The sequence below is a fragment of the Callospermophilus lateralis genome, unplaced genomic scaffold (assembly GCF_048772815.1).
Source record: "Callospermophilus lateralis isolate mCalLat2 unplaced genomic scaffold, mCalLat2.hap1 Scaffold_408, whole genome shotgun sequence".
Classification (NCBI taxonomy): Eukaryota; Metazoa; Chordata; class Mammalia; order Rodentia; family Sciuridae; genus Callospermophilus; species Callospermophilus lateralis.
In genome coordinates, this window is record NW_027514360.1 from 179,525 (window position 1) to 195,924 (window position 16,400).

A 16,400-nucleotide genomic window follows, 5' to 3' on the forward strand; every position below is an offset into this window, starting at 1 on the left:
ACACAATGGAGTATTTCTTATCCATAAAGAAGAATGAAATTTATGGCATTTGCTGGTAAATGGATGGAACTTGAGAATATTATACTTAGTGAAATAAGCCAATACCAAAAAAACCAAAGGCCAAAAGTTCTCTCTGATCCTAAATAGAATCAGATGTAGCCCATGTATGTAAAAAATACACTGTACTGTCATACATATCTGAAAAAATAAAATAAAACCTGGTGCTGAAATAAAATTAACAATAAGAACAGAGATAAAAAGTTTTAACCTAACACACACATTTAGTAATGGAAAGAGATGACTAAAATTCAGTGGTCTGGACACACTAAAGCAAGACTAGAAATAAATGAAGAAACTCTTACAGAATTATGCGAGTTTGAGATCTTCATTTATGCAGGTTCTCAGCCTAGGTATCTCCCATATATTTGCAGACACTATATTATTGACAAGTATGGAGGAACCACCACAGAAAATGCATTTCAGATACTCTACTGCCTATATCACTATTTCACTAACATGACTCCACTCTCACAACACTGACAAAGAAAGTTGTTACTTAACAGTGCAAGCTGTCACCACTCAGGAGTCACAGAGAAGACACAGAAAACTACAATAGAGACACCATTAGGAAAATAATTCAACATCACACATTTAACCAATAACATAAGACACATCATCCAGGGAAAACAGTTTCCTAAGCAGACACTCAAATAAATGTGGAAAAGATATATATCCCTGAAGACGTACAAATTTCAATATAGAAATATAAGAAAGATAAAAAGCAAGGTAGCATGACTGTTTCATAGTTAATAACCCTAGAAACTATTTCCAAACATAATGCAATATACAAAAATGCCAGAATAAAATTCAAAAAAATGCTAAAATAGTGAATTAATTCAAAGATGAAGCAAAGAAAAACTGAGTAGATTAAGGAAAACAATGCAGGGTATGAAAGAACAATTCAATACAGATTCTGAAAAAGAATCAATTAGAAATCTTGGAAATAAAGAGCTCAATACTTCAAAGAAATATATCCAGATAAAGTTAGACCCATAGACTAGATCAAGTGAAAGAAAAAAATACCAGAGCTTGAAGTTGATGATGAAATATCACATTCAGACAATATCAACAACAATCAAAATAATATTAAACAAATTTCAAAACCACTAGACACAATTCATAGACTATTTTATGAATCACTGGTACACATAATGGAGAAGAGGTACAGGCTACAGGCAATGAAAGCTTTCTCAGTGAATAAAAGAAACTAATTCTTATATCTTGTGAAAGTTATGGACAGCCAGGTATAAGATTTTAGAATACCAAATGGACATGGCCTGAAAAGAACTTCTCCAAATCAAAGCCTATAAAATTACCAAAGGTACACTGAAATCTATAATAAGGGCCAAAGCAATTATAAACACATGAGAAAAATATTAGATTTCTGAGTAGAAATTTTAAGGCCCAGGAAATGGTATATTTCAAACCCCAAATAAAAATGTTAAAAAGAGAAACAAAGACAATAATTGTAAAATGGATGGAAAGGGTTGTCAACATGTTAAGGTGAAAAAATCAGGAACAAACCCCAATTATCACATTCTCTCTGTAACATGTAGAATCTGGGAAGAAAATAAGAATGACTAGAAAATGATGGAGGGAAACATTAAGGAAGAGGGTAGGTAACTGGGGATGAAAAAGGGAGTAGAGGGGAAAATGGAAGTAAGGAGAGTGGTCAGGATTCAAGTATTGTATATGTGTGTATAGAAATATCACTGTGAAATTCATAATGTAGGAACTCAATAGGAGCTGATATTAAAAGTTGACAAGAACACCTGGTTTTATAACAAGTCCAATCTGCTATCATGTGACCATATACAAAACAGAATGTATAATTTAAAAATATTCTTACTTCTGCAAAGACATAAAATTTCAGGGTCAAAATTAATGTAAAATTTCTTCAGACAATATCATTTAGATGATAAATTTCTAATAGTTAATTATTAAGATATCCTGAATTCTGTATGAGCAAGAAAGATATAAAAAATATGAATGGAATTTGATCATTATTTTTTTCCACTTTTCTTTTGTTGATCAAACTTTCTTACTCTTATTTATACAGGGCATGAACACCAAGAGTAACTCATTTTTTTAAGTCTTACCTGGATTGAAATTTACTGATGTTCTAGATTTTCCTTTCATGTATTGAAGAATTAAATTCCTGTTTCTATATTTGAAAAAAGTAATAAAATTGGTATTTTAATACTCATATGAAAACACTAACCAAATATAATTCAATACTTAATAATATTTTAGATCTAGTATCAGAAATTTTTCATATGCTCTCCTAATCTGTATGCCCTATAAACATTTTGTTAACTTGAAAATTATTTATACAATGTTCTTTTCTGTTTTTTGAGATGGTATTTCATGATGATGATCAGGCTGATCTTAAATACCCTGGCTCAAGCAATTGTCCTGCCTCAGGCTCTTAAGTAGCTGGAGTAAATGCATGTGTCACTGCACACATAATTAAAGAAAAAAAAAAAGATGAGACGATCATGAATTGAGAACAAGACAGGTAAATATATTAACTAGTGTAGCTTGAACTCAGAAAATGTCCTGTCTCTGTAAAAAATAGTTTTTTTGTTCTTGCACAACTTCTTTCTCTTAGGCTTAAGGCCTTCTAAAAAATAAGGGTTGTATCACTTTAGTTCACCAGGTTGTTATGGAGATTTACTAAGATAATATTGAAACATGTTAAACAAAATAGTAAAATAATGGCATACTTAACTACTTACAATCTCAACTAGAACTAATGTGTATTTTTCAAGGTTCTAATATTCAAAAGTTAAAATTATTTTAAAAAATGCCTGAGTCCTAATTTTCATGATCAATTGGGCTCTTCTTTGTGCTTTATAACTCAGAGAAAATCAACAATTAATTTATAACTCTATTTATAAATATCTTCTTTAATTAGAGAATATAATCATCCCCTTCTGTGAGACTAATCAATAATAACAAAGGCAAGAAATTAACAAATGCCAAAAACTTGGACTACTACTATTTCTTCTCTACCTAGTTGAACAGAATCAGCAGACAAGTGTAGCTACATTTCCATGTTGATCTCCAACTGACTTGGAACACAAAATTTTCTTCAACACAATGGATACTGAGGAGTCATGATGGGGCTTAGCTCTCCTAGATTCAATGAATCTGCTTAATCTATTCCTTTTGAGGCAGACCTTAATAAATGCTGAAAACTTTAGACAGCGATTCCAACAGATTGGAAATTGGCCATTACTTGGGAAAATTACTAGAAGTGCCAATCTAAAGTTGGCAGTCACCATGGAAAACAGTGAGGTGGAACCCCCTGCAGTCAAAGGAAATCTATTTCAAGGGATGGAAGGTTTAGGGCACAGATCTGTTAGCCAAGATGACAGAAAACTCTGATCTCTTCCAGAGATTACTTGAAGCTTTACTTGAAGCTTTCTAATGGATTTGAATGATTTTATTTTTATGACAGAAAAGACAAAGTCCTAAAAGGATAATGCACCACACAAAGGGTAAGGCTAATATGGGGATTCCACATAAGGTTCCTAAAGGGGGGACAGGGTCAGAGTGCTTAGTATTTGTTGGCCAAAGCTAGAGGCCAAGCTGTCAAAGCAGAGTGCTTCTGCTTGGAAACAACTGTTGAATAAAAAAGCATGAGTGCATGAGAACCAAAAAGATTGTTGTAACTATTGAGTCTAAGTGTAGGGTTACCATGAAGACAGGGATTGGATCAGTCAGGGTATTTTGAAATAAAAGCTATTCACTACCAGACTGCAGAGCCAGGTCTGGCAGAAACACCACAGCAACAGAACTGACAGAGACAAAGGAACAATTTAAAAATCTATTTATTTTCCTCCATCTGACTACAGAATTATCTTCCTTACACTTCAAGGAGATCAATAGGTCCTTGATAAATTAAAGGGGGATGGTAGAATAGCTAACTTCAGCTAAACAGGGAATTTCAAGACCCAAATTGCAAATTATAAAATCATAGGTGTGATACTATCTGTACCTATGAGAAGGGGATATGCTTGAAATGAATTGGATAATGCTGGAAACCCTAAGAATAAAGGTTTACAAAGTCCTAAGATATTAGCTAGTGGTGTATCTCAGTGGTAGGAAAATTTCCCAGGATGCACGAGAAGAAAAAGAAAAAAGAAGGGGAAGAGAGAGGAGAGAACAAACCTTGAAGGTGACTCATGCTCACATCACTACTAATTTTTTTTAAATAACTAATCCATTTTAATTATGTATATATGACAGTAGAGTGCAATTTGATTCATTTGACACAACTGCAACAACTTTCATTTCTGATTTCACAAGATGTACCATTGCACCATATATGCAGTCATACCTGTACCAAGGTAATAATGTCTATCTCACTCCACCATCTTTCTTGCCTCCATTACCCCTCCCCTTCCTTCTCTTGGCCCAATCAAAGTATCATCACTGTTTCTTGCCTAGACTTCGAAGGGTTTCCGACTAATGAACTGTCCTAACTCACTACGGTTCCATACATAGTTATGCTATGAAATAAGATGCATATATAAGATGCAACAGGTGTAACTATTGTGGATATACATCTAATGTTGATTGGTATTGTAATATAAATACTTACGCAGTATTTCCTCTAGCAATGGCATAAGACAAGGCAATCTCTCCACAATTATCTGAAGCAGACACATTAACACCACAATGAAGAAGCAGCTCAGCTATTTGTGTTGATTTATGTTCTACAGCCAACATAAGGGCTGTTCTAAAATAAGAGAGATAACTTCAAATTTAGGTATTTTAATAAATTTAGTTAAAAAGCCATTGTAATACATTTTACCAATTTGACATTTATCTTTACATACACTAACAGACACATACATCTTGGAAGATCAAATCTTTATCTTTCTAAATCATTTGTAAGTCTAAAAGGAAAACAAACACATAAAAAATAAATCACGTGTCCCAAAAGGGGAGAGTTACAAACTTAAAATCCTTCAATGAACAATAATTATGATGAGGTCATTCATCTGAAGTTGGCAAAGATTTCAATGAATAAAGCTCCATTTCTTTCTTAGGGTGATGTAATATATTGTAACTCACAGTCAGCCAAAGGTCAAGGAGTAAAAAAGGTATTTGCAGGTATAACATAATAACAGTAGCACTGGTGATAATAATAATAATTGTTGCTTCAGTCCTTCACTCTGAGAAGCATTTGCCAGGCATTGAAATCAATGCTACATGTATAATCTTGCAAACAGATTTCAAGCATATGTTACACTCTTTTTCATTATAAATGTTCAAAATTTGTTAAGACTAATTAGACGTCATTTAGGAAAAATCTGAAATCAATATTCTACAAATTAAGTAATTTAAATCAAATAGTCATATAAAGGAAAAAATAATTTTCAATATTTATTTATACTCAACACAGCATTTCCAAAAGAAAACTATACCAGGAGAAGATGAAATATTTCAGAAAATTTAAAAAGTTCAATACTGAATAAAAGCACAAACTAAAAGTCTATATTTTACAAAACATGAAAACTCTAGCTAACATAATGTGATCAACAAAATCAAATAGTAATCATCAGCCAATAATTATAAGCGCATATGAATCATACTACAAACTCTTATTTATGTTGCTCAGTTTGAATAATTGCTTTTCTCCTTAATTTTAGTTTATGTTCAAAAATTTCACTCTATTCCAATAATTATGTCATTCCCATTAATTTAATATTTTTAACTTGAGTGATTTTACTACAATATTAACATTTTTCCAAAAAAATATAAAGTACTATACCTTCCGTTATCATCAACTGCATGAACGTTTGCTTTATTCTTAATAAAAAATTCTACCATCATCTGTCTGTTTTTCTTTATGGCGAGTAAAAGTGGTGTTTGGCCACTCTGAAAAACAACAAATATAGTTTATTCACAAAATTACTACTTTTCAACTGAAGTTAACCTTACAAAATACTGTATGAACATAAGCATATAATAATAATGTAAATTACGAGTAGCCACTCTCTTCTCTTCCCATTCTGCTTCCATACATGCTGCTCTTTCATTTTGAGATGCCTCTCCTCTGCCTAGAGTGGCCACATGAACTCCAGCATTTCTAAAACTGCTTCATACATTTACTGTTTCCATGGATCTTTGCCGCTGTCAAGCATTCATCACGGCATCTTGGAGTTATGTAACATGCACCCTCCTCAACCAAGAGCATCTTGAGGACATAAACTGTATTTTATATCCCAATATCCCCATTCTCTAATACATATTAGTAAAGGATATAAGTATTATATTTCATTAACAAGCCAAATTCTCAATTCACTAGTAGGGTGTATCAATCATATTCTGAAGAACGTCTACTTTTCCAGAAATACCAAACTGCATAGAAAAGATTCCTTGTTTTACTGTTAGAGAAAATTTACACAACTGTGCATGGTATGTCCAGTAGTACAGAAATAGCCTTACCATTGCTTAACACCTACTTGACATCGATTTTTCATTGTAGATATAAACATGTGGACAATTGAAGTTACAGGAATATATTTCTGAGAGCTTTCCAGCAACATGGAAGTTTTCTCCATGTTATACAAGTCCACTTGATTCTTTTTTATTTATGAAATCAGAATCCCAGATTCCAATGTAAGGAATTTCTGCTTAAAATTGATAGTCTGAGTAAACTATGTTGCTTTTTCATAATTGTTCCTGTGTCTTCTCTTATTATAAGATGAGATATTTATCTTACATGTCAGAAAGTTCAATACAAAAATATATTATTTTTATGCAACTGGAAAAAATTTTGCCAACTAATCCACTGAGATGGGATTAACAAAGAGAAATAACCAACTCAAAAAAAAAAAAAAACTAACACAGAGCTGGGATTATGGCTCAGTGGTAGAGCACTCACATAGCACATGTGAAGCCCTGGGTTTAATTCTCAGCAGCACATAAAATAAATAAAATCAATGTATTGTGTTCAATAATAATTAAAATATAAATATTTTTAAAAACTCCAAATAAACAAAAAAACCACCCAGTCAATAACTGAGCAAAAGAACTAAACAGAAATTTCTCAAAAGAAACACAAATGTCCAAACTATATATGAAAAAGTCTTCTACATCTCTAGCAATTATGTTAATGCAAATAAAAACTACACTAAGACTTTATCTTACTCCAGCCACAATGGTAATTATCAAGAACACGAACAGTAATATATACTGGTAAGAATGTGGGGCTGGGGATGTTACTCAAGTGGTAGCACACTCGCCAGGCATGCATGTGGCCCGGGTTCCTGTTGGTGGGACAACATACTAGTAAAACCACCCTGGAAAACAGTTTGGAGATTCCCCAAAATCTAAGAAGGGAATCACAACATGAAACAGCTATCCCATGCCTCAGTATTTTCCCAAAATTAGTAAAACAAAATTTTACATGTAACTGTATATTAATGCAGTCACATGTGTGTTTACAGTAACACAATTCACAACAGGTAAATTATGAAATTAACCCAAGTGCCTGTGAATGGATGAGAGGATTAAGAAATTGTGGTGCACATACATACAATGGAGTATTACTCAGCCATAAAAATGCATAATGTCATTTGTTGGTAAATGAGTTGGTATCCAAGAATATCATGCTAAGTGAAATAAGTCAAATAAGAAACTCAAAGGTCAAATGTTTCATATGTGGAAGCTGGAGTTAATTAAAGAAAAGGAAATGAAGAACAGAATATCAAAAGATGTAAAGAAGATCATTAGTGAAGAAAAAGAAGATTGAGAGGCACAGAGAATGAAAAAGGGAAGGCAATGAAGAAGGAAATCTTTAAAATTCATGTTATATGCAAACATAAATATACCACAGGGAATTGCACCCTTATGTATATGTAAAAAGAATCAACCAAATATAAATAAATAGGTGAAAGGAGATCCAGGAGAATAGGAGGGGGAGAACGGAGGAGAAGGGGTAGACAGATGGAAAAGAGGGAATCAAGGACTCAACTGGAATTCCATGCATTAAGATTTTGGGGGAATGAATTCAACTACTATGTAAAACTATAAACTCTTAATAAAAATAACATTGAAAATGTATTCTCACTTGTAATGACAATCCTGGTAACATAATGCTTGCTTATTTTCCAAAATTCTTTTTACTCTCATCCACTTTAATTGCTACTTAAAGTTACTTATAATTTTAGGCAAAATTTAATTCAGAAATTTTGTGTATCATCAAGATTTATGTTGATCTACACAGATTACTTGTAGCATCATGAAAGATACTAAATACTGGCATTTTTAAGGAACAAAGCTGAAGACTGATACATAGTACAGCTGGCGAAATCCATGAGTTATCTACTTCTAGCAATAATTTATCTATTCTAGCAATGAGTGACCTAATCAGCCTTTCAAAAATTCCAGTGGGAACATGATTTTTATAGTATATATATAGAAAACTATTTAACTGCCAATCTCTAATTTCAAAAATTTAATCCCATTTGAAAGAGATTCATAATATATTATGTAGTCCATATTCTTATATAGCAGTAGAAACCACCATGAAAGCTTTATCACACTATATTAAAAAAGAGGAGTTATAACCTCATTTATAGAGGTAAAGTAGGTGATTGGAGTAAGTGGTGCAGTTGCCAGTAGCAAACTGAAGAACATGTGTGCCCAGCATGTGGGAGCAAACCATGCACACCACACCACACAGTACTATGGCTCAAGGGGACCGCATCAGGTTCTTTCACAGAAGCTTGAAGTTCAGAATTCTGCATCAACTGAGGGAGACAAACTAAATACACACATGAGCTACAAAATAAGGAGGAAGAATACGAGGAGAACTTCCAACATTTGCTAGTATTTTAATAAAAAGAAAATTTGCCTATAATCAGTATTTTTTAACATGCATTACTGTTAATTTTAAGAAACATTTTAAATATTTTTAAAATAATGGTGATTGATGTATATACCGTGTTTTTGGCTTCAATATCTGCATTGGATGAAAGCAGTTTTTTTGCTATTAATGTGTTCCTATAAAATATAACATAGTGGAGCGGAGTTTCACCCTTGTTGTTGTGAACATTTGGATTGGCACCATGTTCTAGAAGAATAATTGCACATTCCTCTTCCTCATATTGTAGGGCCTGTTGGTTTTAACCAAGAAATAGATTGTAAATTTTGGAAATCCAAGAAAAATATTTCACGTTTTACTCATTAGTTATAGCTAAATGGCATTAACCAATTTTTCTTCTAAGCATTTCATCAAATTCATTTCCTGCAAAACCACTGGCTATATCTACCTTCATCAATGGTGTGTTGCCATCACTGTCACACAAGTCGATGCTACATTTCCTCTTCACTAGAAGAGCCACCACTGCTGGATTGCCATAGGCACAGGCATAATGTAGAGGGGTTCTGTGCAAGTAAGAAGCTTTATTAGGAATTCATAAGGTACCTTTTGAAATATACTACTATTTATGCAATTATAAACATTAAAAAGCTCATAATTCCTCTATTTTCTTATGAAGAAGGTACACTATTTAGTAGCTGTCATTACTTATTTTATTAATGAATGATCAGCCTACGCCACTGACATTTTCTTCTTATTTCTTGTTTCTGATACTGCTGGGGATTGCACCCTGGGTTACTGAACTACTGAGTCATATCCTAAGCACATTTTTATTATATAAACAATTTTGATGCAGGGTCTCACTAAGTTGCCCACTGTGGTCTTAAACTTCCAATGCTCTTGCTTCAGCATCTTAAGTAACTGGAATCATGGGTATGTGCGACTGTGACTGGTTCCATTGATTTTACTTATTTTTGTTTGCTTTGTTTTCATATTGCTGGGGATGGAACCCAGGCCTGAAACATTCTAGGTAAGGAAGGGCTCTACCACAGAACCACATCCCCAGAGCAGAGTAGCCCACTTGCCTAGAAAGAAGATGGACTTGAGATTTAGCTCATCTTCAGTTTGAATTCTACTTTAGGCTCTGTGATGTACTAGTTATCCCACAGTCTTACTCTCCCTCAATTTCCTAAAAAGTAAGGATTAAAATTTTGAGTATCTCCCTGGATACTACCAGGATGCTTAATGGAGAATCTATGTAAAACATCTGAAGAGTTTGTAGCACAAGCAACAGCTCCATAATTGGTAGCTATTGTAATCAATATTATTGCTTTTTATCAACTAAGAGTATTTCAATTAATAAGTTAGTAGTATTGTAGTGATTTTTAAAAATATATTTTAAAAACTATGTATTTCAATGAGTCTAAGATGATTTTTTTTCTTATCATTTTAACAACACTGACAATGGAATCCCACCAATAATTCGGGCTGCATTACAACTATAATTGGCAGCATTTAATTTTTTCTTCATAAACAAAATAAAGAACCATCATAATTCATGGTGCCTTACCTTAAGTGAAATGTGAGACAAACAATAGATTTATGGCAGTTCTCATGACATGGATGGCATTTAAATTCAGTTTTAAAAGTATGAAAGGTAAAGTAGGCTAAATAACAACAATAAAAGGCCAAACCGAAAGCAAACTTAATGCCAAAGGAAAAAGAACCTAAATGAATTAGTATGGTTAAATTAATTCAGTATTTATATATATGGGATTTATATATGAATCAGGTATTTTCAATGTTCAGTATTTAATACTGTCTTAATTTTTCACAAGGGACGTTTACAATTTCTTACCTCCATGAATGCATGATTGAAAAGGAGGAAGAACTGTTTCATTTGAAATTGAGTCCTATCACTTCAGTTTTAATTAACTAGTAACACCTAGAAAGTTTTTATGTAAGAGTTCTCTGAGATAGTAGAATATGTCAAATACAAAATAAGTAGCTGTGCATTTCTTGCGCATTAAAAACATACTCATTTTATGAGTACAAATGAATAGAATTAAAGAATAATTCTTTAATACTTTACTTTATAAAAGTTTCACTTAAAAATACTAAAGTTGAGAAGTTTAGTATTTTTATGTGAAACTTTTATAAAGTAAAGCACTACTTTTTCAGTAGTAATAATCTTTTATACTTGCTCTCTTCTATTCTCACCAAAACAAAATTAATAACTTATAATTGCATATTTAAAGTAAAATATACATATGAGAAATGTATGTGTAGTAATATCTACAACAGATGAAATGCACTATAGGATATCTATATAGAAATGTAATAGAAGAAAATATAAATGCTTTCTTCATGTTGGCAAAGGTGTTCTAAGAAATAATGAATTTGAAAGAAGACTTCTTTTTTTCCTACCTCTCTTTTTAAAATTTATTATGTTGTTGATGATGACAATGTTATTGTTGTTGTTTTGCTGGGGATTGCACCCTTACCCTTTGCTTTGCCATGCAAAATGTGCTCTAACACTGAGCTACATTTCCAACCTTGGAATTCTAATTTAAATCAGATAAAATACTCTAATTTTACAGATGCTCAAGTGATAGTGACATATGAACATAGAAAAAATATTTATGTCCTTGGCAATAGAAGGAATTTAAGTCTAACAAATGAAATAAATTTCTCAGCTACAATATTTTGAAGATGAAGAGTAAGTGGTATTGGGCTGTTGATTATGGCTTGAGCTGTTTATTGCTCCTCAAATAGATGATTTAATGATAATTTCTGTGCCACATTTAAAACTGTGCATGCCACTACCTACCAATTCCATTTTACTCTTCTTCCAGATATTTGAGTATTCTTTTTATCCTGTTCCAGTCACTTATCATTTGGTCATTGGCAAACAAGTAATTTGTGAAAGTTAATAATGTATTCTGATACACAGAATGGCAAGTCTTTGTTCATTGCAAACATTTTCTTAGTTTCATCATGACCCTAAATGACTGTGTGTGGAACTAAAAAAAGGTACTGATATTTTGTTTTTTGTGAAACTGATAACCACAGAGAGCGCTCACATTTGGGGTCAAAGAGTATTCTATTGCACAAACCACAAGCAGGGCCTACCTTTGATACTCTTATTCCCTTCAGAACAGAGTAGGGCAAGCTACATTAGAGCAGCAGCAGGCAGCTCTGTACAGACTAGGCATCCTTTGTGTGCTACTCCCTTGGCCCTGGTGACTGAGAGCCTGCACTGCCTAGATGCTCTCAACCAATGCTCTACTCTCCATGCTTGAACAGATACACAGTAATGGATAACTACAGGAAAGGATACTGGAACAGTGGAATTAGCAATTTTGGAATTTTGTGCGAGAATCTTTTGGCAAATGCTTTTTTACTTTAGTCTAAAGTGATAACAAAATTGAAATAGCATGCTGTGTTTGTTGTTTTGGAAAATGTGAAAGCTGCCAGTGAACTCAAGTGTCCTCTGTGGAAAGGTAGTTAAAGGTAGTTAACTTCACTAACTGAAGTTAATGAAGTATTTGCAGAAAATTCAGGGCTTGTCAAGACTGTTGTTATGAAAATGGTTTGATGATCAAGATGACACCGAGTTATCCTAAGAATTTGATAAATTAGTGAGTGAAGCATGTGAGAAATAAGTAAAATCTTATTTTAGTGTACCCTTAAATAAACTAGTGTGAAGGAATTTTAAAAATTAAAAAAGAAGAAAGAACATGGAGCCATCTTCCCAATTCAGAGTTCTTGTGAGGCTCTCAGGACACAACATTTTTCAATGCTTTTGAAAATGTGTACTTTAAAAGATGTTGTGTGTATTTTTTTTTTTTTAAATCAGTGACCTTATAGGGAAATTTTAAGTGTCTGGGAAACCAGTTAAAAATTTGGTTTTGTTTAGCTGCCCATTAGATGTCCTGGGTACGGAACTTCCAAGGTGTGCAGGTCCTGGATATTGAGGACTCCACAGGATATTAAAGTCAAATATTCTGGTGAAAGGAGAACTGCTATCCTTTCTGCTCTGCTCCTATTGGCACAGCCTGGATGGTGCAGGCTTCAATTCCATCAGCCCATTGGTCCCTTACCCCTCATTCCCTGGCCTCCCAGACCCTATTACCTATTTTTATGATCGGTGCTATCAATATGACATCCACGTCCCAGATAACGTTTAATTCTTCCCAATTCACAATTTTTGGCAGCCTGGTGGATCTTCCCAAGAGGGTTATATCCGAAAAACTTGACTCCCAGGCTTATATAAACAAACTTTCTCCAGGCTCTATCCATCCTAAAGACAATTAGGTAACAACCTCTACCAAGTGGCCTACAAAAGCACCTCTTCCATTAGCTATCTGCCAACCAACTGGCAAAATAGTCGTTGCCAGGTGACAATGATAAACACAAGTGCACATTCCACAATCTGCATGGCCCTAGGTGATTGGCTCCTGGATGGCCCGCCCCCTGTACTGTGATCAGCGCCTGGCTATTCTGTAAAGACCCCATCAAGAACCGGATGGGACTCCCCTGAGACCACCCAATACCCACACAGTGAGTGAGATGACCCACCAGGATCAGGTGGGCCTCAATGGCGGGCAGGTGAGAACCCCCCACACCCAGACCTGGGTGGGCAGGACTCATCCTCTCTGCCATTGCACAGCTGCCTATGTCCACAGCAGGAAACAAATACTGCACTCTTCCTATTACTTTATTCAGTAAATGGCAGAAAAGGAGATCCCTGACTTAAGATGTCCATTAAAAAAAATCTGGAAAAATTCAGGAATGCATTTAATTTAAAGAAACAGATTAGAAGAAAACAACAGAATAACTGCACCAAAAGCAATTTTATTGTCACTCTTCTGCGTCATCCAGTCCCTGACATAGCTCTGCTCAACACAAAGAGGGAGTAAGCAGCCCACCAGTTCCACTCAAAAGCAAAAGGAGAATAGTGTGACAACCATCACCCTAGGCTTTCCAGTGTAGTACCAAAATGTCCTGATTCAGTTTCTCCCAACCCAGATTACTGAGAAGAACAGATGAGCTATTTGGAGATGACCTGAAACAAAGAAGAAGTGGTGCAACACATGGATCAACTTGCAGCAGAAGAAATCATGGTCCCCAGTGGCTACTCTGCCCAGAACCCCCACAACCTCTGCACTGTCTCCTCCTGTAAACAACTCTAGCCTTCATTTCTGGCGTTCCCTCAGGGTTTGCCATTACATACCTCAGGTGCTAGATCCAAACAGACTGCCACTGAGGAAACCAACAGCCACAGAGGAACCCTGCATCTTTCCCTACTACAAAAAGCCTCAAAGGTGTTTGCATTCACAGTCTCCAAGCACCTGTACCACTACCTCTAGATTCTGCCTACCCAAGATAACCTCAGCTATAGTTGCCACAAATCCAGACCCAAGGTCCCCAAACAGCCTTTTCCTGTGCAAGAGAACATGAAGGCTGCAGCCCATACTGGAGGCACAATCCCATGTGATGGGTGTACACCTGCAGCCATATCCATGCACCCTGCCAGATGTTGGACTGACAGTTGCACATGCACAATACCACTTTCAACACCTGTCATGAGCCACTGCGCGCCATATTTAGCAGCCTCTGAAGTTACATACACATGTGTCACCAGCCTGTTTCATGGTGATATTAACATATGTAAGCACCCAGAGTCCCATTAACCATCACCACCACCATGTAGCTTTGCCTGAAGAGAGTTGTTCTGTGCCACTGCACACGTTTCTCCTCAGCTCCACTCACAAAAAAATAGTGCATGTTTACAGCCATCCTCTACACCTCCATGTCCCTTCCACCATACTTGAATTCACAGGTGAGGTTTCTAGCTTAATGCATCCATGATTAGGCCCCAGAGCTGTAGATACACAGCAGGCAGGCAAAGCTCTGCTTTTGGTCCTTCCCTGAAGCCCTATGTGTCTACAATCAGATCTGATCCTACCGTCCTGTGCTTTAACAAACTAGGTCCCACCTCATAGGCACTCTTTGCCAGCCCTGGCTTCTGTCCTTGGTCCTAGCTTTTCCTTACTACTTCTCTGCCCACATGTAGCCTTTCTACATTGCAAATGCCTGCAGCTGACACTGCACCAAAGTGTGCACACTGCCTGGTCCATATGTCTTTCACCTTTTCTAATCTTCTCTGTATGGATCTAGAGGCACTATCTAGGACCCAGGTAGTCCTCATAGCAACTCTAGATTTCCCATAGCTCTAGCCACCAATGACCATGAAGATTCTCATGTTACCAAAAGTTGTGCCTGCTAAAAGAGAAGCAATGCATCCTTCAACCTTAGATAACAACGATGTTGCTCCATGCCACTAGACCAGTGCTATACTAGGTCAGCATGCCCTCCCATACTGTTCTGAAGGAAAAAGCTTTCCCATCCTGAAATAAGTCCTTAAGTCTGGAAGAAGCAATGGTTTCTTCAAATGTGCATGCACCTTTTCAAGCTACTAGGGTCAAGAAGAACCAGAGAAACTTGGTAAAAAAAAGGATCACAAAAAGTCTTCATTAAATGAATGGTCCAACAAAATTAGAGACCTTGATATAATGAAAATGGGAGAATAACATAACAGTTGGGTTAAAACAAAATCAGTTCAATGAAGAAAGTTTATACCAGGAGCCAATCCATGACACCCACCCTGATTCAGGCACAGATGACTTCCTATTCCTCTTAGAATAAAGTTCAAAATACTCACCATGGTCCACACTCCCCATGGCCAGGCACTGATCTTCGTAATTCTTTGTACCTCCCTTGATCTTGCTCCCTCCCCTCAGGGCCTGTGGCATTATTTCATATCCCTGCACTTAATCCAATGCCTCTGGTAGCAACTTGCTTCCATTTTTCCTGCCATCACAGGATAATGAAGCCCTCACTCAGAAGCAAGCCAGCCTTGGAACCGTGAACACTGAATGCCTAGTTTGTATCCTTTACTGGGCCTTCTTTATTGTATTTATTGTGCTTAATTTGTTTTACCCCTAAATATTAACTGAAACGAAGGAGACCAGACATACTATCTTGGACACTGTTCTAGCCTACATAACTGACTTGCACTTTAGCCTCCAGGACTCAGTCAAATTTGCAAAATGAGTGAATAGATGCTTGGAGACACTCATGGACTCTCTGCTTCTCTAGGCTTTCAGGTCAGGACCTCCACATATGGCCCACATCAACCAGTATCCCTCAATCTCCCTTGATAAGTTTTTTCATTGGCAAGAATAATTTTGGTAAGTCATTTTTTAAAGAGATAAGCACCATACTCAGGATCTCATACATGCTAAAGCACTCTACCACTAAGCCATATACCCAACACCTCGGTCAATGCTTTTAAACAAAACAAGATTACCATAAAATGGTCTGGTGTTGGGGGGGGGGGTAATGAGGTGACAATTGGAGGGAGCCACATATGGAACACAGAGTTTTTGTGGCAGATGAAAGGCCTTGTGAGGACCACACTGCATACTCTTTG

At 35.6% G+C, this 16,400-nt stretch overlaps 1 pseudogene; it reads right to left on the bottom strand.

Moving 5' to 3' along the window:
- LOC143386551 (teneurin-4-like) overlaps positions 1-16,400 on the bottom strand; it is a 183,576-nt pseudogene that overhangs the window by 46,164 nt on the left and 121,012 nt on the right.